The 23,607-nt window shown below is 41.5% G+C and overlaps 1 protein-coding gene across 5 annotated transcripts in view; it reads left to right on the top strand.

Annotated features, from left to right (window-relative positions):
- Positions 1–76: 76 nt before the first annotated feature.
- LOC110502384 (bone morphogenetic protein receptor type-1A) overlaps positions 77–23,607 on the top strand; it is a 60,486-nt gene continuing 36,955 nt past the window's right edge. For 2 of the 5 annotated variants that reach the window (XM_036959690.2, XM_036959688.2), the window contains exons 1-2: positions 325–607; positions 13,094–13,231. The gene's annotated coding sequence lies outside the window, so the exon portion shown is untranslated. Of the gene's footprint in view, positions 608–639; positions 4,335–13,093; positions 13,232–23,607 lie in introns of those variants that run through there. The other 3 variants (XM_021580364.3, XM_090216748.1, XM_036959689.2) reach the window with 3 other exon arrangements.

Raw genomic sequence — 23,607 nt, 5'->3', positions numbered from 1 at the left:
TTCATATCCTATCCTCTTCATCTATCTACTCCACCTTTTTATTCTCCATATCATCTCTCCTTTATCCATGTTTTTCAATCCCTCTTATGTCCCACATTTTGTCCACCTCTTTCTCAATTTTCTCCAGCTTCTCTCTATATACCTCTCAAGCTCCTCATCTCCTCTCCTCGCTTCTTCCCCGAGTTTTTACTCTCCACGCTCTTCTATTTGTGAGTAGACTATTGTATGCATGTGTCAAACAAATACGAATATACTGTAGTAGATTAGGGCAATGAAAAATAATAGGTATGTCCATTTACACCAGGGGGCGTTACTGAGGTAATTGGAACATACTTGAATTCTCCATAGAAATACTCCTACCGCAACTCGGTCCCCATCAAATGGTTGTGCATTCGCTGCAGTGATTGGAAAATGTTGGTCTGTCTACGTGTGTTTCATCAAATGACATAGGCAGAGGCAAAAAACAGAGCGAGTAGAGCAGGGCCGACGTTAAACTGCATGTTTGGGAAATGTACACCACATTTTTGCAACTTCAAGACGAAATAGAAAGATACAGAGGAGTACTCGCCCGGAACCAAAAGGATTGCCACATCTGCTGAAGAAAAAGGTGAGGTGGAATGAAATCTAACCAGGCTAGGTCATACTCCTGTTAATTCTGCCCTCGCTTTGGCTGTTGTCTTGGAAAAGTTTTGTTTTTGCGTCTGGAAAATAAACCTAAAAAACACATTAGCTACTGGCTTCATTTTGGAAGTGTATTACGTTTATATTTATTAACTAGTTAGCTAAACATTTTAGCTTCGGTTTAAATACAGCCACTTGTTTCCGAGAGTTTGTTTTGAATGCGAAAACTACCTCGCTAGATTGTTAGCGCTAGCTAATTTTAGCGTAGCCACTTGCTAGTTAGCGAGCTAGCTAAGTATCGAGATATATTTGTTTGGCTAGCTTACTCGTTTGCAAGTACTTCTACTAGCAAACCTGACACTGAACTTTGATATTGACCGAATGGGTTAGTATATAGTTAGCCAAGGTATTATTTGCTAGTTGCTAAGTTTAAATTGTTTTACAAATCAATTCACTCATTACGCAATGAAAGTTGTTAGCTAGTGGGTTGCTAGTTAGCTAACACAGAGCGGTATCATGTAACTAACGTTAAGTATCGCTTCCAGAGACATTGTAACATATTTTACTGAGTGATTGAATGCGATGAGGTTTGGAATCATTTGTATCAAATTAGATGACAATATAACGTTTTTCACTTTACCTCTAAAAAGTAAGTTCTAAATCATATCTTTGAATTGTACTACTTGAAAGCTTAGTAGGCTAGCCTAGTGTTAAATTAATTTATTATACATAGTTAACTAGCTAACGTTAGTTGTTAACGGATTACAACTGTACATTGGCTCATGGTAAACCTTATAATGTGTGTTTTGTAACAAGTGTTTAGGACAACGTACTGATAACAACGATTAAGTTGATTAAACAAATCGCCCAAATAAGCATTCATCCTGATCTTTAATTAGACTTCACGTCAGCTCTCACGTTTCTGCCAATAACCACACACAGTTTGAATAACGGGGTTTCTGGGGAGCTACCATGAAGGTTAATGGATTTTTATTCCCTGTTGACTATCATTGCACATCGTAAATTGGTCAATCGTCGTCATGTTGTATAGTCCACACTGATGGTGTGAAAGTATTGGAGGCAGTGAGACACTTTAAAATCTGGCAATACACACACAAACACCCATACACACACTACGTCAGTAGCAAGAGGTCTGTTTTTTTTACAGGGAAAATACCCAGTGTCTCGGCTCATGGTGTCGGTTGCATACGAATGGGCCATTTTTGGCCGTGCTTTTCTCGTCTGTGAAAAAAGCTGGTTTTAATTTGGGCTTGGAGTGAGAGGGCGATGTGTTGTGCTCCCACCTTCCAATGCTGAAGGCAACTCTGGAGTGAATGGGCTCTGGAAAATAGGGAGGTCAAAAACCAGATGGAAGCCCTGACTGTGAAACTGTTCACTTTAAGCGGCATGGGGTAGAAGTGGATTTCTAAAGGTGGAGGGGAAAATTATTGCGTCTGAAGTCTAACATTATACATATGCCAGACATCTTTACCTTCTGTGGGTACCGGGATACTCTATAAAACAGGCCAATATTGGGGGGGTGAGACTAGGCCAGGAAGAATGGCAAACAAACTAAGCGTGAAGATTTCTTCAGCTATTAAAACTATAATCAAGCACATGACAAATTGTCCCTATTTAAACGTAGCTGAATGTCTTCATAGTTCATATAGACCTATGTCTAGTCTCTCTAGCAATGATTGTGTACACAGTATCTTGATCAGTGGGCTAACACAGTGATTATAGCCGGAGTCTAGCCCTGCTCTGGAGCTGAGTGTGATTAATTAGCCAGAGCTCTGTAACTGCCTGAAGTCTGGAGAGAACATAATGGAGGGTTAGACAGAAATGGGGGTGGGGTTCAGTAAATTGTGCATAATTCAGATATGATTTATGCACACGCGATGCACAGATCAGAGGACTGCTCATTGTCAAGAGGATGTAGCTAGCTGGAATTATCTTCTCCTTTTATAATGGAATGATTATCACTCATGATGGGCCATTTGTTTTATCTCCCATGCCTCTGCTTGACAGCTGCCACTGCAGTTGAACTTTTAAGTAGGCATAGTCTACATGTTGGAAATCAAGAGATGTTTTTTAATGTACTTTCATTAAATAGGCTAACCTACATGGTTTCTGTAAAGTCCATGCTTAGTGTGTTGTAGGTGGTGTGGGTAATATTGATACTTATTTCCTAGAATTGAAGTTGTTTCAGTACTGAAGTCTGTAACGTAAACCAGAACTTGCCTCAAGTGTTCTGAGTGCGGTGAAAGAGAAGCAAAATATTCTCAAGCACTTTTAAATTTACAATGCTTGTTTTTCTAACATCTCTTTAAGTTTAAGAGCGTCTTTCCCCTGCCTTGCTTCTGTTGTCCTGCATCCGTCTTTCTCCTCTGAAAGCATTTCCAATCTCATAGGCAGTGAGGGATCAGATTGCTCAGGGAGTCTCCAAGGCTCTCAGGCGAGGTGGTGGAGATAGAGTGAGGGGGTAGCACACGGATCAAGTTTCACATCCCAATGGGTTCCTCTGTCTGCTGTGTCAACCCCCACTCCTACACCCCCCGTCCCCCCAAGCCCGGAGACAGGGTGGCTGAGCTGTGGAAGAAAACTTACTAGCCCTTTCCCAACAATGCAGAGTTAAAAAGTAGGAACATTTAAAAAAAAAATTAACAGCAGCACGAGGTAATTGAGGTAATATGTACATGCAGGTGGGGGTCAAAAGTGACTAGGCAATCAGGATAGAGCAGTGGTCACCAACCTTTTCTGAGTCAAGATAACTGAGTCAAAATGCAAGCTGAGATCTACCGCTCAGATCCACCTCCGACTCCAACTTAGAAGAGCAGATAAAGACTATAACTCTAACCTGTCACCGTTAGACTGTACACAGAGAACTGTTTCAGACAGCTGTGGAGGTTTAGGGGTGCTCTGCTACCACAGGCTGTATAAACCTGCACCAATTCCCGCTGGCTTTTGGAAATACTGCTTAATGCGGGGCATTTCATACTCTTGACATTTTATCCATTTTCATTCTGTACACTTTTACTTGCAACTTAAAGATAGTATAACAATTAACATGTTGCCTGTAAAGGAATAGCCTATTTCTTTTTCTAGTATACAGTGTGCGGGTGACCATTTCATTGAGTCTTCAAATGTTTACATCTTCAATGCGCTTGTTGAAGAGGGATTTTCTTGGAACACCTAGACGTGCAAATGTTTTTCATTCATTTTGATTCAAACAGCCTTTCGTTGACCTGCCTATTTCAGACTGAAACCACCTGCTTGCTGTATGTTTGACACGACACCCCTATTCTATACGGTTGCTGGATGACTGGTCTTGGTGATGTTTACATTCAGGCTGCAGTTGTCCTTTTTAATGGTATTGATCTTTCTTTTAAATACACAGAGCCACCTGAGTGACAATTTTAGAAGAGCTAATGTGAATAGGGCAAGGGACAGATTGTTCTGATGGTAATTTAAAGGTTTTTGTCTTTTAATGGAGAAAGTGGAAAAGGTCAGTTTGTTTACTTAGTTTTATTTGGGGGAAATCCCTTCCTGTTTGTGAACCAAGAAAATATGATTATTTTGGGCCTTGGGATTTATAAAAACATGCGTTGTGTGATGGAGGCCGATCAGCATCTGAAATAATGTGTGGAAGGCAGCTAAAAGGATGGCGTTCCTGGAGAATTCAAATACTGGAGGATTCAGTAAACCGAGGATGGGTAAGAAGATTTTTAGTGTCTTTTGTCTTTGTAAAAACAGTCGATATACCTCAGTAATATGCCTAAGGTCTGTGATATGATGCAATGTTGCAGGGCTCTATGCTGACCTTTCTTTACCAGGACTACATGTGCGCCCAAGTTGAACAATGTTGGAGCACAATTAAAAATATTTGAGATAATATAAAATTAGAATCCTACATTTTGATAGGATCACTAGTACTCCTAAATCAAAATTCCAAGTCTCACAGCAAACTGTAGAGCCCTGTGTCAAGATTTGAATGTTATTTGCACATTACTTGTTGGTTAAATACAGCATTCTCACGTAAGTGTTCTTTTTGTCCAGGTGGGAAAGGGCAGTGTTGAGTGCAGTAGAGATTGCGTCATCTGTGGAGCTGTTGGGGGTGGTATGTGAATTGGAATGGGTCTGGGATGATGGTGTTGTGAGCCATGACCAGCCTTTCAAAGCATTTCATGGCTAAGGTGCTATGTGGCGATAGTCATTTAGACAGGTTACCTTGGCGTTCTTGGGCACATGGACTATGCCCAATGTCAGTGAAGACACTTGCCAGCAGGTCAGCGCATGCTCTGAGTACGCATCCTGCGGCCTTGTGAGTAAGACCTTTTTAACAGGTTGACATTCACATCGGCTATGGTGAGCGTGATCACACAGTCGTCCTGGAACAGCTGGTTCTCTCATGCATAGTTCAGTGTTGCATGCCTCGAAGCGAGCGTAGAAGGCATTTGGCTCATCTGGTAGGCTTACATCACTGGACAGCTCTCTACTGGGGTTCCCTTTTGTAATCATTGTTAGTTTGTAAGCCCAGCCACATCCGACAAGGTCTGAGCCAGTGTAGTAGGATTCGATCTTAGTTCTGTATTGAAGCTTTGCCTGTTTGGTGATTTGTCAAAGGGCGTAGGGGGATTTCATATAAACTTCTGATTAGTGAAAAAAAGAAGTGGCAGCTCTAGCCTTTAGTTCAGTGCGAATGTTTCATGTAATCCATGGCTCTTGGTTGGAATATGTACATATGGTCACTGTGGGGACAACGTCATCAATGCACATATTAGTAAAGCTGGTGACGGATGTAATCTCTTCAATGCCATGGGATGAGTCCATGAACATATTCCAGTCTGTGCTAGCGAAACAGTCCTGTAGCTTAACATCTGCTTCATCACACCACTTCCATATTGAGCGTGTGCGTCACTGGTACTTCCTGTTCAGAGTTTTTGCTTGTAAGCGGAAATCAGGAGGATATAGTTATGGTCAGATTTGCCAAATGGAGCGTAAGTGAGAGCTTTGTATGCGTGTCTGTGTGGAGTAACGGGGATCTACGGTTTATGTTTTTGCCTCTAGCTGCACAAGTGACGTGCTGGTAGAAATGAGGTAAGACGGATTTCAGTTTTCCTTCATTAAAATCACTGGCCCCTAGGAGCGCCGCCTCTGGTGAGAATTTTCTTGTTTGCTTATGGTCCTTTACAGCTCGTTGAGTGCGGTCTTAGTGCCAGCATCGGTTTGTGATGGTAAAGAGACAGCTAGGAAAAATATAGATAAACTGTAGACAATACTATTTACCAAGAGTTTATCATAAGGTATTCTATCTCAACCTTGAGACTTCTTTAATATTAGAGATTGTGCACCAGCTGTTGCTAAGAGACACACCCCGAGCTTTCCCAACGCTACCGTCCTGCTGATGAATAGAGAAACCAGCTAGATTTATATTTCCCTTGTCCTTGTGTAGCTACGACTCTGTGAAACATAGGATTTACAGTTCTTCAGATCACTTTTATATGATAGTCTCGAACGGAGCCCGTCCAGTTTATTTTCCAGTGATTGCACATTCACTGTTAAAATGGAGAGTAGAGGCGTTTATACACTCACCGACATGGTCTCGTCAGGTGTCCAGCATGCCGGCCTCTTTAACGCTGCCACTTCCTCCCGGTGTCGCGGATTTGGGCCTGGTCCAGGATAAGTATTATGTCCTTCACCTCTGGTTCATTGAAGTAGAAATCCTCATCCAAATCGAGGTTAGTGATCGCAGTTTTGATGTCTAGAAGCTCTTTTTCGGTCATGGGAAACTGTCTGAAAGATTATGTACAAAAAAATTACTGTTAAGGCGGCTGCTATTCCCTCCAGCGCCATTCCAACTTTGTTTTTAAACTATTTAACCATAAACTTAAGTGTTTAAAACCTTTAATGAAAGTTAATGAAGCAAATCTTACCTTCAAAGTAGCCCAACCAAAATATGACCATAGAAATGTTGAGGGAATATTTTATAAATACTTAATATGTAAATTACCTTTTATTGTTAAGCATTCAAAGGTGTAATCCTAGTCATATTAGTATCCCATGTTAGTTGATGCATCTTTAGATCTCCCCTCCTTTCTAAGGGATATTTTTAATCTCTGCTCTGTCACATGAAACCAAAGTGCGGTGCACTTTTGAGAACGCATTTAGGAACATTCCTGTGTAGCCCAAAGCCATGTGCACATTGTTGACCTTATGATATGAAGAAATACAACTTTATCAATGTTTTAAGCTGAACGGTCTGATCTGTTGCATCAGTGTCATTGCTTTTTAAAATGTTTTAATGTGCAGTGGTTGTATGAATTTTGGATCTGTCGTCCTAGATTTGCCTCAGTCTGTTTTGAACCATATAATAATCAAATGTATTTATATAGCCCTTCTTACATCAGCTGATATATCAAAGTGCTGTACAGAAACCCAGCCTAAAACCCCAAACAGCAAGCAATGCAGGTGTAGAAGCACGGTGGCTAGGAAAAACTCCCTAGAAAGGCCAACACCTAGAGAGGAACCAGGCTATGAGGGGTGGCCAGTCCTCTTCTGGCTGTGCCGGGTGGAGATTATAACAGAACATGGCCAAGATTATCAAACTTTTTTAAATGACCTGCATGGTCAAATAATAGTAATCACAGTGAACAGGCCAGGGTTTCATAGCCGCAGGCAGAACAGTTGAAACTGGAGCAGCAGCACGGCCAGGTGGACTGGGGACAACAAGGAGTCATCATGCCAGGTAGTCCTGAGGCATGGTCCTAGGGCTCAGGTCCTCAGAGAGATAGAAAGAGAGAGAATTGGAGAGAGCATACTTAAATTCACACAGGACACCGGATAAGACAGGAGATATACTCCAGATATAACAGACTGACCCTAGCCCCCCGACACACAAACTACTACAGCATAAATACCGGAGGCTGAGACAGGAGGGGTCAGGAGACACTGGCCCCATCCGATGATACCCCCGGACAGGGCCAAACAGGCAGGATATAACCCCACCCACTTGCCAAAGCACAGCCCCCACACCACTAGAGGGATATCTTCATATTATACATATTTTTAGCCTCCCAGGGATGATAGGACGCCCTTAATTTTGAGCCTTGGAGGGAATTAATTTCTGAAAACCCTGGTTCTAATTGTAGTTTTGCAATATTTTATAGGGTGCCAAGGGTGGCCAACCATCCTCCAGGAACAGTGTTGTATTTTGAGACTGTCTTGAATATGCAAAGAAGGTAATAGGCAGTTCAGCCTAGATTTCGGTTTGATTCTCTATGGTTAAAAAAATATGAATTTTATTTTGTAAAGTGGTTCCTTGCATCATACAACAGTGGGAAAAATAGCATTACATTTAATTAAACATTTTTTGGGGGGTAAGTGATTTGAGCCTTTGGACAAGTTAATAAAAAAAAATCTGCTACTTGTCTGAAAGATAAGTGGCTAAAGAAGTTAGTCAAACCCTGATTTTATCCTGCCTCAAGCTCACAAAGTGGTGGTTGCAAACTGATGGCCTTCCCACCGTTGACTAAGCACTGGAATGGCGAATGGCAGGTGCGCTTTAATTCTGAGTGAGATACATTTGTTTTAGCTCTTTTTAATCCTGGCCATCAAAACTGTTTTAAACATGCGATTGCATTTAGAATTTATATTTGTTGTGCAATGACTGAGCTTACAAAAGCACGTTTCACTCCTGTACCAGCCTTTTGATTATCTGCTCTCGCAGATCTATTCCTCTCCTCAAACTCTGTGTGCATGTGATTATATAACATGCATAACGACTAATGAAAATACACACACAGCAATTTAATTCCACAAATTAAGCAAATTAACCTATAATTTAATAGGTTAAATTAACATCCCTAGTTCATATTTTTATTTAATCTTTATTTAACTAGGCAAGTCAGTTAAGAACAAGTTCTTATTTACAATGACGGCCTACCGGGGAACAATGCCTTATTCAGGGGCAGAATGACAGATTCTGCTCGGGGATTCGATCCAGCAACCTTTCGGTTACTGGCCCAAAGCTCTAGGCTACCTGCCGCCCCAAAATTGTTGACAAGTAGTACTGATTATTGTTTCTTTGCTGTACTTCCTCTTTGAGAGGTTAAATGCACACAAGTCTTTTAATTGCTATGTCAGGAACCACTGCAGTACAAATCTAGTAGGCCCTTGTTTATGGGATTTAGGCGGGCAAGTGTTTAAAATGGATAAACACATGAAAACATTGCTGAGTAAGTTCACTATAGCCCTGCATTTTCACAGCTTCATTTTCAAATTGCAGTCGTCTGTCATTGTTTCTCAGTTTGACCTGTGATATATTTTCCATACTCTTCATGAAGGACGGTTTGGCCTAATGTTAATACAACTTGATCACTGATTTAAGACCAGCTGGTAGCCTAGTCCAAATGTCAGCTGGTATGCTCACAACTGTGAGTATAATTGAATGTCAATAAGATAAGTGCAGGGGTATTCTTTTTGCATAAATTCTGTTTTCTTCCCCTGAGCAATAATGGATGGTACATGCAGTGGGAAGACTCATCAACCCACAAGACCCATCTCCACTCCAACCAGAATGTCTGTCTTAAAATATGACACATGAAATTGGATAAAAACAGAGAAAGGAGCAGGGCCTAACATGAACTCTTTGGTCCATCAGCCGTGTGGCAGGTCGATACATTTGTATTTTCTTTTAATCTACCAGCCACTCCCGATTTTATTTATTTATTATTATGATTTTTTTATTATTATTTTTTTTACCAGCCCAAATATATTTTTTTCACTAAAATTACACCAACCAAACAAACGATGAGCATGCTTTCTAATGTTTCTAAAACAATAAATGTACTACTAGTAAGAATTAATGTGGCATATTGTTTTGTTTTCTTTTAACCAAAATATCAACGTTGACACATGTTCACCTGCCTCTAAGGTTACCCTGTAACATGACTCCAGTCACTTTTTTGCCTTTTGAGATTGAGTCTGACTAGTAAGTAGTCTGTCTTCTCTTCCCTAGCAGTTAAAACTTAAATATTGAAATATAACATTGTGAACAAAACAATGTAAATAGCCAAGAAACACAAGGACAAACACCAAGACTTTATTTCAAGTAAATTAGACCTGCTATGTCTGTGAGTAGTGCTTCTAAAATAATACATCTTTCACTCAGCTCTTTAGGGTTCCCCAACTAGTGGCCCCAACTTCTTAGCAAAAAAGAGGGGGAACTCACTTCATCCACCGTCAGTCAATGTGTAGCACCCACCTCAGTGATGTACGGCAACCATTTTTGTGCCAGAACTCTCACCACACATAAACTTTCAGTTGGAGAGGTGAGGAGTGATATATTCCAATTAGGAATGAGGGGGATACTTTGGTGGCCATGATGGAATGTGGCCAGGTTGGGAATTTAGCCATGACACCAGGTTGAACACCCCTACTCTTACAATAAGCACCATAGGATTTTGAATGACCACATGCAGTCGGGACACCAGTCTTAACGTCCCAGTCGAAAGACGGCACCGTACGCAGGACAATGTTCCCAAATGTAATCAAGGTTTGACATTAGTCAAATATTATATCACTTTAGGCTCGCAGTCAATTTGCGGTCTAAAAATATGAGAAAAATAAGTGAATGTATGCTTGTTGAAAAGAGCTAGATGTAGTTTAGGACTTTGGTTAAAGTAGCTAGTTAACAGGAGGCTGATTATTCCTGTAAGGAAGCGGACTTGATTTAAGGTGAGTTGCTGAGAGAGGAGGGGGGGAAAGCTGGCGTAGGCCCATACACACCCCCTACACAGAGATGACCCTGTGAACGGACCGGAGCCACTCTCCTTCCCCCGTATGGTCCTTAATTTCAATTAGCTATGGCTGATCGTTCACTTTGATGGCATTAGTCGCTCCTCTGAGCTTCGACACATTTGCCTCTGCTCTCGTGCCACTCTGTTGGTTTTGCTAAAGCCGACGGAATTAACTGCAGCGATGGAATCTCCAAATGCTTCACTTCGACTTCCTTTTTCGAGCCTCTGTCTCACACACACACACAAACTCACACATCAGCCCAATAAAGTTTATTTTTGTTTGTTGACTTTAGTTTTTTCTCTGCCGCGGGATTCCTCGCACTTTTGGGCAGCAGTGTTCCCTCTCCTGGCTGACAGTTCTGTTCCGTTATGTAAGGAAGGACAAAGACGGTTACACAACTATCCTGTCAGACAGTGAAGTTTAACACCTGACACCTAGTGCTTGTGAGGAATTTGCATATGACGTGACAAGGCACTTGAAGCATTTCCCACTTCACAACAGATGTGAGACCAACTCTCCAACTTAATGATAGCACTTAAACTTCAGTAGAACTACAAGATGTCTAGCTAGTACTTTCGTTCTCTATTTTAATGTTTCCTGCATTTCTCTCTGCATTGTTGCTTTTACTCAAAATAACTTTCCCCGGAGCCATGCCCCTGCACTGTGACAGACCTCCCAACCTCAGAATATATTCCTGCATTCTCTCAGGACTTTATAAATAGCCAGCGCGGTTAGTTGCCAATTATCGGCTGCACCCTTAAGTGACCCTGGCATGTTGAGGAGACATTTGAGTCTAGAGGCAGAGGCAGTATTGTAAACAGATGAGCACAGCTGATCTCCCCCTGCTGCCTTTCACTCTCCTGAACTTGATCACTGTGTCCATGGATTTTTTTCTCTTCAATTTGTATTCCGTTTGCACTCTAGCACTTTCAAATGGCAGGTTTCTTGTAATTTGGCCTAAAAGTAGATAACTGCAGTAGGCATTCCATGCACTATTTCCTTTTATGAGGGTGTTTTAGACTTTGCTCTGGTGCCCTCAAATGCCTTTAAGCTAACAGTTTCTTGCTTGCAGGAATTTAAGATTTCTATTTGATATAGTGCATTTATTTTCCCTGCAAGAGTTTGTCGCGTGCTGTCTGTTTTGAATGTAAACTCACTTTGATATCCCTGGCTAAATAAAGGCCCATTTGAGTCTCAAGGAGCTCTCCCTGGTGGAAGAATAGCCCCTGTGTTGGTGCTGAGAGCTGTTCTTGGCTGCTGGGCCATATCCAGACCATGCTGCTCCACTTATCTCCCAGCCACAGTAGGGGGCTTCTCTGGCCTGCAGTGGCCCACTCATTGGAGGCTTTATGGGGACGCCCTTGTCCTCCCCCCACCCCTTGGAATAACACCTCCCCGGTCTAAAATCAGATGTTTGTGTGTCCCAATGTGCTGATGGGATGTCTTTGCTAATATTTCTGTCAGCTAGATGAGGATTCCCTGGTATCATACCAGCTATTGACCAACATTTTGCCCCTCAGTATGTTTTCAGGTTCATGTAGGCTAGGCCTAAATCTGTTTTTGAAAGGCTAATCTTAAATAAATTTTATGTAATCCCTTTCCCCCCCAAAAAATGTCTGCCAAGCAAAAACCTGATAAATGTATTCATATGAATGCTGTAAGTACAGAAATTGTGAGTGACAACTGGAGTTTGACAGCAACTAGGTGAGCTTATTTCAGTATTATAGACACTGTCCTGGGATTTCCTATGATCTTCTATGGAGAAGAACCTCGTACTTTCTAACGACTCTTGTGTGACTTGGTAGCGTCTTAGTGAAACCGGTTACGTGGTCGTGAGCGTCTCCGCTTTTCATAGATGGGTCATAATAGTTTAACTCCGGTCTTCGCGATCCGCCCCTGTCTCACAAATGCCACACTAACTCCCGTTAATCATAGACTAATGGAACAAATGGACAAATCCACTGCAACAACCCTGTAGCTCAAACACACTGTTTAAAAGGGGTTATAAGTCCAAAACGTGCCAGCGTTACTGTGGGTCTCGAGGTTATTGACTTGACTAATCACACAAGTGAGTCAATGTATGAGTCGCCCACATTTTATTTTTCAGACACTATAGTCCTCTACCTTTGTTGTAGGCCTATCTCTTATATTCCTGTTGGAATTTGCCTCGGTCTCTCTCTGGCAGCGTCCTTCTGGTGGTGATGCTGAAGTGGTGGTAATTCCACACGCGCACCGATCCGGCACTGCTAAGGACTTCTAAAGTTGTGAGAACTAAGTTATAGGCTGCAGTGATGTGTAATTCCTTTTCCTCAGTGGAGGTCGTAGTGTACTGCGGCTGGGTCCCTGGGCTCCTGGCCCGGTGACAGGATGTCTGCAGCGCTGTGCAATGATACCTCTCCACCGTTCGGGTTGCCCAGCAACCCCCCCCAGCCTCCTTAACCCAAAGGGGTTTTGCGCACAATCTCAGGGCAGAAACAAAAAATAAATATTTAGCTAAATCAGTTTTTATTTTCATCTAGACTTCCCAAGGCTTGTGATATGCAATCAATAGCCTTCCTGACCTGACATGTTTTGTGGTTCCCATCTGCTGTTGACATTGGCACACTTTGAAGTGCAGTAAGTCCCATTTTCTTGGTGCATGACTAATTTGAGTTTCTTACCCTCTCCTGCTCAGGTCTCCATGGTGCCATGCTGGATTTCTATCTCCAGCGTCTATGTTCTTTATCCCTATGGATCTGTATGACCCCCAGCACCAACACTGGTCTCTACAAGCATCCTCAACATGCTCCTGCACCATGGATCCCCCAGTGAGGTAAGACTGCTCTCTATGGCTGTTACAGTGAATCAGAGAGATGACTCCTGCTCTGGATTATGCTTGTGATGATGCATGTTCAGCCCCATACAGTGTGTAATTTGTGCAAGATGTGTTGTGGTCACATGCTTGGTTGGTGAATGCATCTCTATTTGGATTCCATCTCAGACTTTTTTTTATCTTACCTAACAAACAAATGTTAATTTCTCTCTGGAGGGCACCGGTGATTACTCCAAAACCTGATTATACCCCTCTAAGGAGATTAACCCCTGACCTCTCCCAGCAGAGCTGGCCAATCAGGTGGTTTCCTGCATCATAATTGCAGGCACAGATTGGGTTATTGGAGCTGTCTACTGATGTGATTAATAACTGGAGGAATAAGAGAAGGAAAGGACCTGATTGCACATGCTCCTGGAGGTTTAGGCTAGACATCTGTAAGTTTGCTTTGGGTAGAGTGACACCCGCCATAAGAGAGCTCTAGAATGGAATTTCTGGAGTATTTCTTATGTATTTATTTGTTTTGGTCTAAGTATTGTTGACATTAAGACACCTAGTCTTATTTCAATTTAAAAATGTATAAAAGATTAGATAATAAACTGATCGGTTGCACATGTGTTCTTTATTTTGTTTTTGTTTGAGAGAGAGAAAAGACTGTGAGAGCTTACGCACTCCACCGGCAGACTTTCAGAGTCAGGGAGTCTACTCGAGCAAATTACTACCATATGTTCACAGAGAACGTTGAACCCAATGTTTTTCACCTCCTCGTTTTTAAACAACACTAAGGCGAGTGGGTGAGTTTCCCAATTTGTGCCTCTAGTTTTGTGTCTGACATTTGTGCTTCTAGTTTTGTGTCTGACATTTGCCCCTGAATCGTCACTGATGGACTCTAAAGCAGGTGTCCTCAACTGTTGGACGTAAGACTGAAAACACCAGCAATCACCGGCTCCAAGTGATTTTAATTTTGGAAATCTGTTTTATGTTTTAGTCATATTATATCTGTTTGAGCTTCTTGTGGTCAATTTGCAGATCCCTGCTCTAAGGCATGGCGTGATCTTCTCTCCTTGTTGATAGGTGAGGAAACCGAGGTAATGTTTTAGGGGGACCATGCTAGTTGAGTAGGGGTTCCTCCATGAGAGATATTTCACTAGCTGTATAAATGTGAAGCTTTGGTTCCACTCGCTACCAAATATGGTAGTGAGAGGTAGCCCAGTGGCCGGCAGTGGGAGAAGATGGAACATAATGGATTTTGGCCGACACTGCACATTTTCTCATCGATGAAACATTTGTTCTCAATACAGTTTTCTGTTCCCAAAACTACAATCTGTTACGAACAGAGTGGACTAAGTTTTGTAGACTTTACCCTTTGCCAAAGTAAAAAAAAAAGGGATTTGTTTAGGAGTGCGAAGGCAGGCATATTGAGGCATCTCACACATACACTTAAGAGTTAGTGTTCACTAACAGAAATATGCAAATGAATGATAGAACATGCCAATAGGATCTAGCTCGTGCTCATCTCTGTCCACCACTTTGTTTGTTCTGTCTATGACACATTGTTTTACCCATTTGAAAGACAAACCACAGCCAATCTTGGTTCTAAAAAAAAATTGGTCCTGTTGACGGGGATGCAGTACTTGTTTTTTGGGAAGCTCCCAAAAATATGTGAATTCCAGAAGTCACTGTGACTTCTGACTTGTTGACAGAAGAAGCTAGCAGTTATCCGGATAGATTAGATTAGCCCACCTTCGCTCTGCGCAGTAGTCGATGTGTGTGGACCATGTTAATTCGTTAGTGATGTGGACACCAAGGAACTTGAAGCTCTCGGCTCGCTTCACTACAGCCCCATCGATGTGGATGGGGGTGTGCTCAACCCTCCGTTCCTGTAGTCCACAATCATCTCCTTTGTCTCCCTGACATTGAGGTTGTTGACCTGGCACCACACACTGCCAGGTCTCTGATGATATACCTAGAGGTTGCTTCATCTTCGGTGATCAGTCCTATCAACATCGTGTCGTCAGCAACTTGATGATGGGGTTTGAGTCGTGCGTGGCCACGCAGTTGTGGGTGAACATGGAGTACAGGAGGCGACTAAGCACACACCCCTGAGGGGCTCCTGTGTTGACAGATGTGTTGTTGCCAACCCTCACCGCCTGGGGGCGGCACGTCAGGAAGTTCAGGATCCAGTTGCAGCTGGAGGTGTTCAGTCCCAGGGTCCTGAGCTTGGAGGTTATTATGGTGTAGTCAATGAACATCACTCATTCTGACAGGTGTTCCTTTTGTCCTGGTGGGTGAGAGCAGTGTGGAGTGCAATAGAGATTGCATCATCTGTGGATCTGTTGAGGTTGGTATGCTAGTTTGGGCTGGGTGATATGGCCAAAATATATCACAGTATTAAAACATTAAAAATGTTTTAATGGTATGCCTGTATTTGATGTTATTTTATGTTTTTGAATAATACAAATTCTACATGTAGTAGTACATTTCTAAGTGATTTCAATGGGCCTTTCTCCATTCTGATTTGTTTTATACTGTTCAATTCAACTTCAACTAAAAATACTTTTCAGCATTTTCATCAATTTCTGCATTTCCTGCACCCATTTGAGTTAATTTCCACACTGTCACATAGGGCTGTACGGTATGGGCAAACAATCTAGGCCTTATTTTTAACCAAATGTTGTGATTTGACAAAACACTTGGGTGAACTGTTGGAATCATGGAACGAGAGTGATTATTCCGATTCTATAGTTAGAATATAATTGTGGGAGTTTTGAATACAGGGTTTGACATAACAATGAATAAAATTGCCAAGGAAGAGGGTTATTGATGGGGTAGGGAACAAAGTGTTGATAAGTGTTTCATAGAGGACCCTATAAACTTTGGCTGCATGTTTTCTCTTAGCGACTTCACGTAGCTAACATATTCTTGCTTTGCATATTCCTCTTTGATTTAGAAGATACTGTTGCACAAACAACATGCTGATTTAGGTCTACACCATCACTGGTATTATCAGGCTGTATAGCTAATTACGTTTGCTCTGACTCAGTTTGCTAGCTAGTTAGCTAATAAATGTAATAACTAGCGATTAGCATAACAAGTATTTAGGTGCATCTTGCTAAGAAAAGACAAAGTAGCTGTTTGCAGATGTAATAAAAATAGTGTAATTATAGAATACTAGTGGGTTTATATTAAGAAGCAAAGTGAAAACAGCATTGTTGTCATCAACATTGTTGCATGGGCTTCATTGACCATGGAGGAGGAACAAATGTGTTCCTTGAGTGATGGGACAGGGCTAGGTCTGTGAGGAAAGCGGCATGAAGAGGGATGACTAAAGTAGCAAAGTAAACTATTAAAATGTAAGGTACACACAGCGCATCTGTATATTTCAAGAACTTTTAAATTTTCTTCAAGTGCAGTCGCAAAAACCAAGTCCTAAGATGAAACTGGTTATCATGAGGACCGCCACAGGAAAGGAAGCCCCAGATGTACCTGCGCTGCAGAGGATCATTTCATTAGAGTTAACTGCACCTCAAATTGCAGCTCAAATAAATGCTTCACAGAGTTCAAGTAACAGACACATCTCAGCATCAACTGTTCAAAGGAGACTGTACAAATCAAGCCCCCATGGTCGAATTGCTGCAAAGAAATCACTACTAAAGGACACTAATAAGAAGAGACCTGCTTGGACGAGCAATGGACATTAGACTGGTGGAAGTCTGTCCTTTTGATCAGAGTTCAAATTCGAGATTTTTAATTCCAACCGCTGTGTATTTTGAGATGCAGAGTAGGTGAACGGATGATCTCTGCATGTGTTGTTCCCACCATGAAGCATGGAGGAGGTGGTGTGATGGTGTGGGTGTGCCTTTCTGGTGACACTGTCAGTGATTTTATTTAGAATTCAAGGCTACCACAGCATTGTATTTATATTTAACCTTTAACTAGGCAAGTCAATTAAGAATAAATTCTTATTTACAATGACGGCCTGGATACAGTGGGTTAACTGCCTTGTTCAGGGGCAGACTGACAGATTTTTACTTTGGCACCTCAGGGATTGGACTAGCAACCTTTCAGTTACTGGACCAATGCTCTAATCACTAGGCTACCTGCCACCCCATTCTGCAGCAATACACCATCCCATCCGGTTTGTGCTTAGTGATAGCCCTACTATAATTTGTTTTTCAACAGGACAATGACCCAGGGTTGTGTAAGGACTATTTGACCAAGAAGGAGAATGATGGAGTGCTGCATCAGATGACCTAGCCTCTACAATCACCCGACCCCAACCCAATTGAGATGGTTTGGGTTGAGTTGGACCACAGAGTGAAGGAAAAGCAGCTAACAAGTGCTCAGCATATGTGGGAACTCCTTCAAGACTTTTGGAAAAGTATTCCAAGTTAAGCTGGTTGAGAGTGCCAAGAGTGTGCCAAGCTGTTATCAGGGCAAAGGGTGGCTATTTGAAGAATCTCAAATATGAAATATATTTTGATTTGGTTACATGATTCAGTGTTATTTCATGGTTATGATGTCTTCACTATTATTCTACAATGTAGAAAATAGTAAAAATAAACCCTTGAATGAGTAGGTGTGTCCAAACTTTTGACTGGTACTGTATATACATTATTCCACCTTGACATTATGGGGCTTTCTTTGTAGGCCAGTAAAAAAAACAAATTAAAATCTGACTAGCACAACAAAATGGGAAGAAAGTCAAGTGGTGTGAATACTTTCTGAAGGCACTGTACATGAAAACATTATGCATATTTTGAAAGCTGAGAAACAGCCCTGAAACAATTATTTGATATATATATATATATATATATATATATATATATATATATATATATATATATATATATATATATATATATATATATATATATATATATATATATATATATATATATAAAAAAAAAAAAAATCAGGTAATCAGTCAAGAAAAAATACCTGTGAAAATGTGTATCCTGTAATGAAAATGACACCTTTTTTCCCCTCAAACTGCCATTAACATCTGAAATTAGAATAATACTTTTTACTGTGAATGAGATGCAGCCTTTTTAGTGAGAGGTGGTATTTTTCTAGAATTCTATGGGATGTTCCATTATCAGATACTTTTTTTATCTGCATCGTATATTAAACACATCTGCACTAAAACGCTTCACTGTGCACTTTTTTTATCTGTCTGGAAGCTGGGTTAGTTCAGCTCTCCGGCTGACTGTTGACTTAAATAATCATAAAACAATGTTGGATTGCACTTTCTTGCAAAACGCAGCATCATATGATGCATCATACGGGCCATATTTCTGTGTTTTGAATGTTTCATATCTTGACAACATTGTGGGACCATATCCACAATGGCCTAATGTAACAAATATCAAAATAGTTTTAGGTGGAGCTTTTCTTTAAAGATGCACTATGCAGATATCCCCCCCATTACTTGGTTGTTAAAATTCAAAAAGTGTACCTAATTTCAGTTTGCTAGAGACTCATTGTACCAATTAAACCACGGTGAAATATCTTTTCCATAACCCAAAATAGTGTGTTTTCAGCTGTTTTGAAGCTGGTGTACAAAACCGAAAGTAAAAGAGGCAAAAACTAAACTTAAGCAAGGGAAGCATAGAAATAGTGCACATAACAGATCTACCGCTTCTTAGACTTTCTTTCAATGAGAATGACAGATCTATACCTTGCGTTTCTATGTGAATTTGGTCTGGTCACCCAAAAAGTGACATTGTAGCTTTAATGATTCTGATGAAAATACCCTATGTCCTTATCAAACTGTTTTTGTATATTTTCAGTGTGGAACCTGAATGTTTAGTGGGCTATGGTCTAGGCTAACCCATTCTAATTGACGCTAGCAGTTCACAAAGTAACTTAATATACGCAGACAATGGGCGGGATACAATTATTCCAAATCTGCAGCTAGTTGTTGGAACACATTTCCCTACTTCAATCAACCAGTCCATTTTGAATTTGTGATAAAACTGTCATCATTTGGCAAGAAAATGAAGCGTGTGTATCTTATCAGTTAGAGGATCTTTTTTTTTTATATACCCACTGTTTTTATAGGCATTTCTGTAGGCCTAATGGGAGCTTGTGTGCACACTCAGCACACGTGTGTAGAGGGAGCAGTCAGAAGACAATTGAGTGAGTGAGACACTGAGGGGGAAAGGAAATCATGGAGAACATGCTTTGTTTGGTTTCTATTTTGTTGTGCCCCACAAATGCACACGGAACACTATAGTCAAAGCAAATTAACGTTATCTTCAAGATTATTATTATTTTTTTACATTTGAGACTAAGCACATTTCAACAAATACTTGTACATGGGTTGGTAGACTCGCTGATGGTACTCAGTTTACTATTTTCCCTCTAACCACTCTGACATCAATGCAAATAGTCCGAAATCGCATCAAAACAGTAGCGCGCTTTTAAAACTCCCCTCACTGTGATTGATCAATTTGAAGAAAGAAGTTCATCAGGTTGAAACTGAGTGGAAAAAATTGTCATTGTGGATGTTGTTTCAAAGCCCAACACAACGAAATGGACAGTGCTTTCTAAGGTGGTGATTAATTTAAAACACCCAGAGCTTATGCATATGAATAAGCCTACATCCCAAGTCCCCCCAACCTGACTTAAAATAAGGATTGTGCCGTTATACAATATATAGCCTGCCACATATTACGCATGTCAGGAAAAAATTACAGCTATGTCCAATATGTCCCATAAACATCACAAATGGTTCATTTGTTCGATTAATTCCATCAATATATATCCATTTATTTGGCCCGTTTGATCCAGAAAAACAGCGGTTTCAACTTGCGCAACGTGACTACAAAATATCTCAAAAGTTACCTGTAAACTTTGCCAAAACATTTCAAACTACTTTTGTAATACAACTTTAGGTATTTTTTAATGTAAATAATCAATAAAATTGAAGACGGGATGATCTGTGTTCAATACAGGAGGAAAACAAACTGTAGCTAGCTTTCAAAGAGTCCTCTTCACTCTAGCCTCGTTCTGAACATTGTTACTACTTCATTACACAAAGGAAAAACCTTAACCAATTTCTAAAGACTTGACATCCAGTGGAAGCGGTAGGAACTGCAAGAAGGTCCCTTAGAAATCTGTATTCCCAATGAAAACCCATTGAAATGAGTGACCTCAAAAATAAAACTGAATGGTTTGTCCTTGGGGTTTCGCCTGCCAAATAAGTTCTGTTATACTCAGACATGATTCAAACAGTTGTAGAAACTTCAGTGTTTTCTATCAATCTGCTAATTATATGCATATATTCTGGGGATGAGTAGCATTTGGGCATGCTTTTCATCCAAAATTCCGAATGCTGCCTCCTATCCTAGAGAAGTTAGAGGATAAGGTGGAACGTAGTTCCCTAGGGTTAGAGGTAGAAACTTGAATTTATAATGACAAAGTGGCTTTAAGACCGGATACAGTGGAAGAGAAGGTAGAGCGGAGGGAGTGAAAGGATGATAGGTCCTCCGGAAGTTTAGTTTTCAATTTTTGCTCAGCTAACCGCAGCCCTGAAAGTGGACAGTGCGAGTCATAGGATGCGGAAAAGGAGGAGAGTAGGGTTAGAGAGGCAGAGTCGGGAGACTGGAGGGAGTAGGATATAACAGAAGGGAAAGATGATACGATAGAGGAGAGGGAGCAATTGTGACAGCGCATGGCCATCTGGGTAGGGGCTGAGTGGCCAGGGTTGGAAAGGGAGACAACGAAAACAAAGTAGAGATCAGAGACTTGGAAGGGGGAGCTGCAGTTAGATTAGTAGGCGAAGAGCCTCTAGTAAATATGAGTCAAGCTAATTGCCTGCGTTGTGAGTTGGAGGGGATTGGTGAAGGGTGAGCTAAAAAGGCAAGGAGAGGAAAGAGCTTTGGAAATAAATAATTTGAAGGCAGATGTTGAAAGGTTGAAGTCCAAGTACGAAGAGCGGTGAGCCATCGTCGGGAAATTAGCTTGTCAAGCTCATTGAGGAACTCTCCAAGAGCACCTGGTGGGCAATAGATGACAACATTATTCAGCTTGAGTGAACAAGTAACAGTGACCACATGGAACTCAAATGAGGAGATGGACAGGTGAGAGAGGGAGAAAAGAAAAAAGCTTGGTGCCACAACTGCAACGACCAAATGCTCTTGGACTATGAGAGACAACATAGATGAAGAGAGAGCAGCTGGAGGAGCAGTATTCTCTGTGGTAATCCATGTCTCCGAAAGGGTCAAAAAAATCAAGGGACTGAAGGTCAGCATATGCTGAGATGAACTCCACTTTCTTGACAGCAGATCAGCAGTTTCCCGAACACTGACAGACTCAGAATTCCACAAAGGTTGCGCAGGGTACACTAAATTAGATTTGCAGCCATGGGGTGGGGAGTGTCTGTAACGCCTACAGGGAGAAGAGCGAACAGGTATAGAAAAAAACATGCATAGTTGCCAAAGCTGCAAAATGAGATAAGTAGGTAAGATACTCAAGTGAGAGAGTGGTGTGGAGCATTCCACAGAACAACTTGGTAGAACTGTCTCAGTTTCTGCGACGTTCTCACTTTTGCCAACGAGACTGACATGACCGCCGCTTACAGCTGTCGCTGAGAAACCAGGGGAGGCTGAAGTACTAACACTAATTGCATAGCAGAGGTTAAGAGCACACCTCCCTGTACTAATTGCTGATTGCCTAGGAGAGAAGAAATTACTCCCCCCTCCAATACAGCCACTGATTTAACAAAAACAAGTCACAAATTGCCCTGCCCCTTAATCCTGGACGTGTCAACAATCATCTGCGAGTTATGAGCAGTCAGCAGTTCACCTACTAAGTAGGCTACTGGGAAGACGGGTGGCTCTAGTAGATGGCCCTAGCTAGGAAAAATACTAGACAACAAAATATGAAGACAAAAATTTTACTTATCACTCCTGGAGATATATCATGAGTCCTCTAGCTATAGATGGCTAGCTACCTTGTTTTAGCTGACTGTCTACTAGGCTTGTTATCAAAGTTAATTTCACAGACTCATCTTATCAATCAAAAAAAATACTCTAAAATGTAAGTATTATAATTAGCAACAAACTAATTGTATGCAATTTATTGCATTGATATTGTTGTCTAGGTTTCTCCCTAGGTTTTGGCCTTTCTAGGGAGTTTTTCCTAGCCACCGTGCTTCTACACCTGCATTGCTTGCTGTTTGGGGTTTTAGGCTGGGTTTCTGTACAGCACTTTGAGATATCAGCTGATGGTCGAAAGGCTATATAAATAGATTTGATTTGATTAGTCCTGGTCTCAGACAAAGTTGTGACAAACCGTTCAGGTCCAGATGAGGTGAGGTGCCTCCCGGTGGCAGCGTTAGCATTCAGTGCCCTGCCAAAACTCACAATTTGCACAATTTAAGATGGCTCTACCCATACCTCTAATAAATAATGTTCAATATCAAAATCCTAAAAATAGAGCAGGTTAAATGCACATGCCTAGTGTTGGTGGATGGAATACAGCTCTTTGCTTAGCTTAAACTCCTAACGTGTTTCCAGATTAGCCTATGTGGTGTGGTCAGTTCAAACCACTGAACTGCTAGGCCTATACCCAGTATATTCCTGATGACGATCCAGTATGTGTTGTAATGAAACGCATCACTTGCCCCACATCCTCCCATCTTCAAGGTCAGTCTATTGACCGCGGGAGAGATGCTTTCCTGACATAGAGTACTAGCAGATCCTGTTGTCCTGACAAGCCTTAGTACAGATCATGCTCTGGTAGGGAGGATCTGTCTCTCTCAGGGTGGATGGTTTCTCACAGGAGGATTGCTGTGCTGGAGCGCCGCCTGGTCCCAGCTCTTATCAGCACCTTGTCACTCCCCCTCTCCCCAGCACCTTGCCACTCCCCCTCTCCCCTCCCTTGCCAGTGGAATGTGTGAGCAGGTAATGGAAAATAAACAGGCAGAATATCTCAGCTCCTGGGAGTTGGTGGAGTAATAGTGGGCACCGTGCCGGAGCCAAGCCTTAGTCAAAGTAAAAACAATATTTAAACAACAGTGGTTTTGAGTTGGCATGCTTGTGGATTTTCTAAAATGTTCTGCTTTCTTAAAGGGGGCCTCTATTTTAACAAGGGCGTCACCACTGTTTTGTTCAGAGGGTGTTCAGTAGATTTCAGGAGGTAATATCAAGATCACAGGCAACCCTAATATCAATTTGAAACCATTATGTAAAATGTCAATTACCCTGTAGAGTGGTTTAATCATAGGGTAGCCTACTCGTCCATGGGTGTCATATGCGTGTGAGCCGTGGTGTGTGTTCACTGTGTGTGTTCACTGCGTGTGTGTAAGCATGCCTTATTAGAGATGCTTTAGCTGTGGTTGCAGTAATTGACTGTGTCTGTGAAGGATAACC

This window comes from Oncorhynchus mykiss, chromosome 23, assembly GCF_057628025.1.
Source record: "Oncorhynchus mykiss isolate SJ-2025 chromosome 23, ASM5762802v1, whole genome shotgun sequence".
Taxonomy (NCBI): Eukaryota; Metazoa; Chordata; class Actinopteri; order Salmoniformes; family Salmonidae; genus Oncorhynchus; species Oncorhynchus mykiss.
Note: the sequence above shows the minus strand (reverse complement) of the source record. Positions and strands in the feature narration are given on the sequence as shown.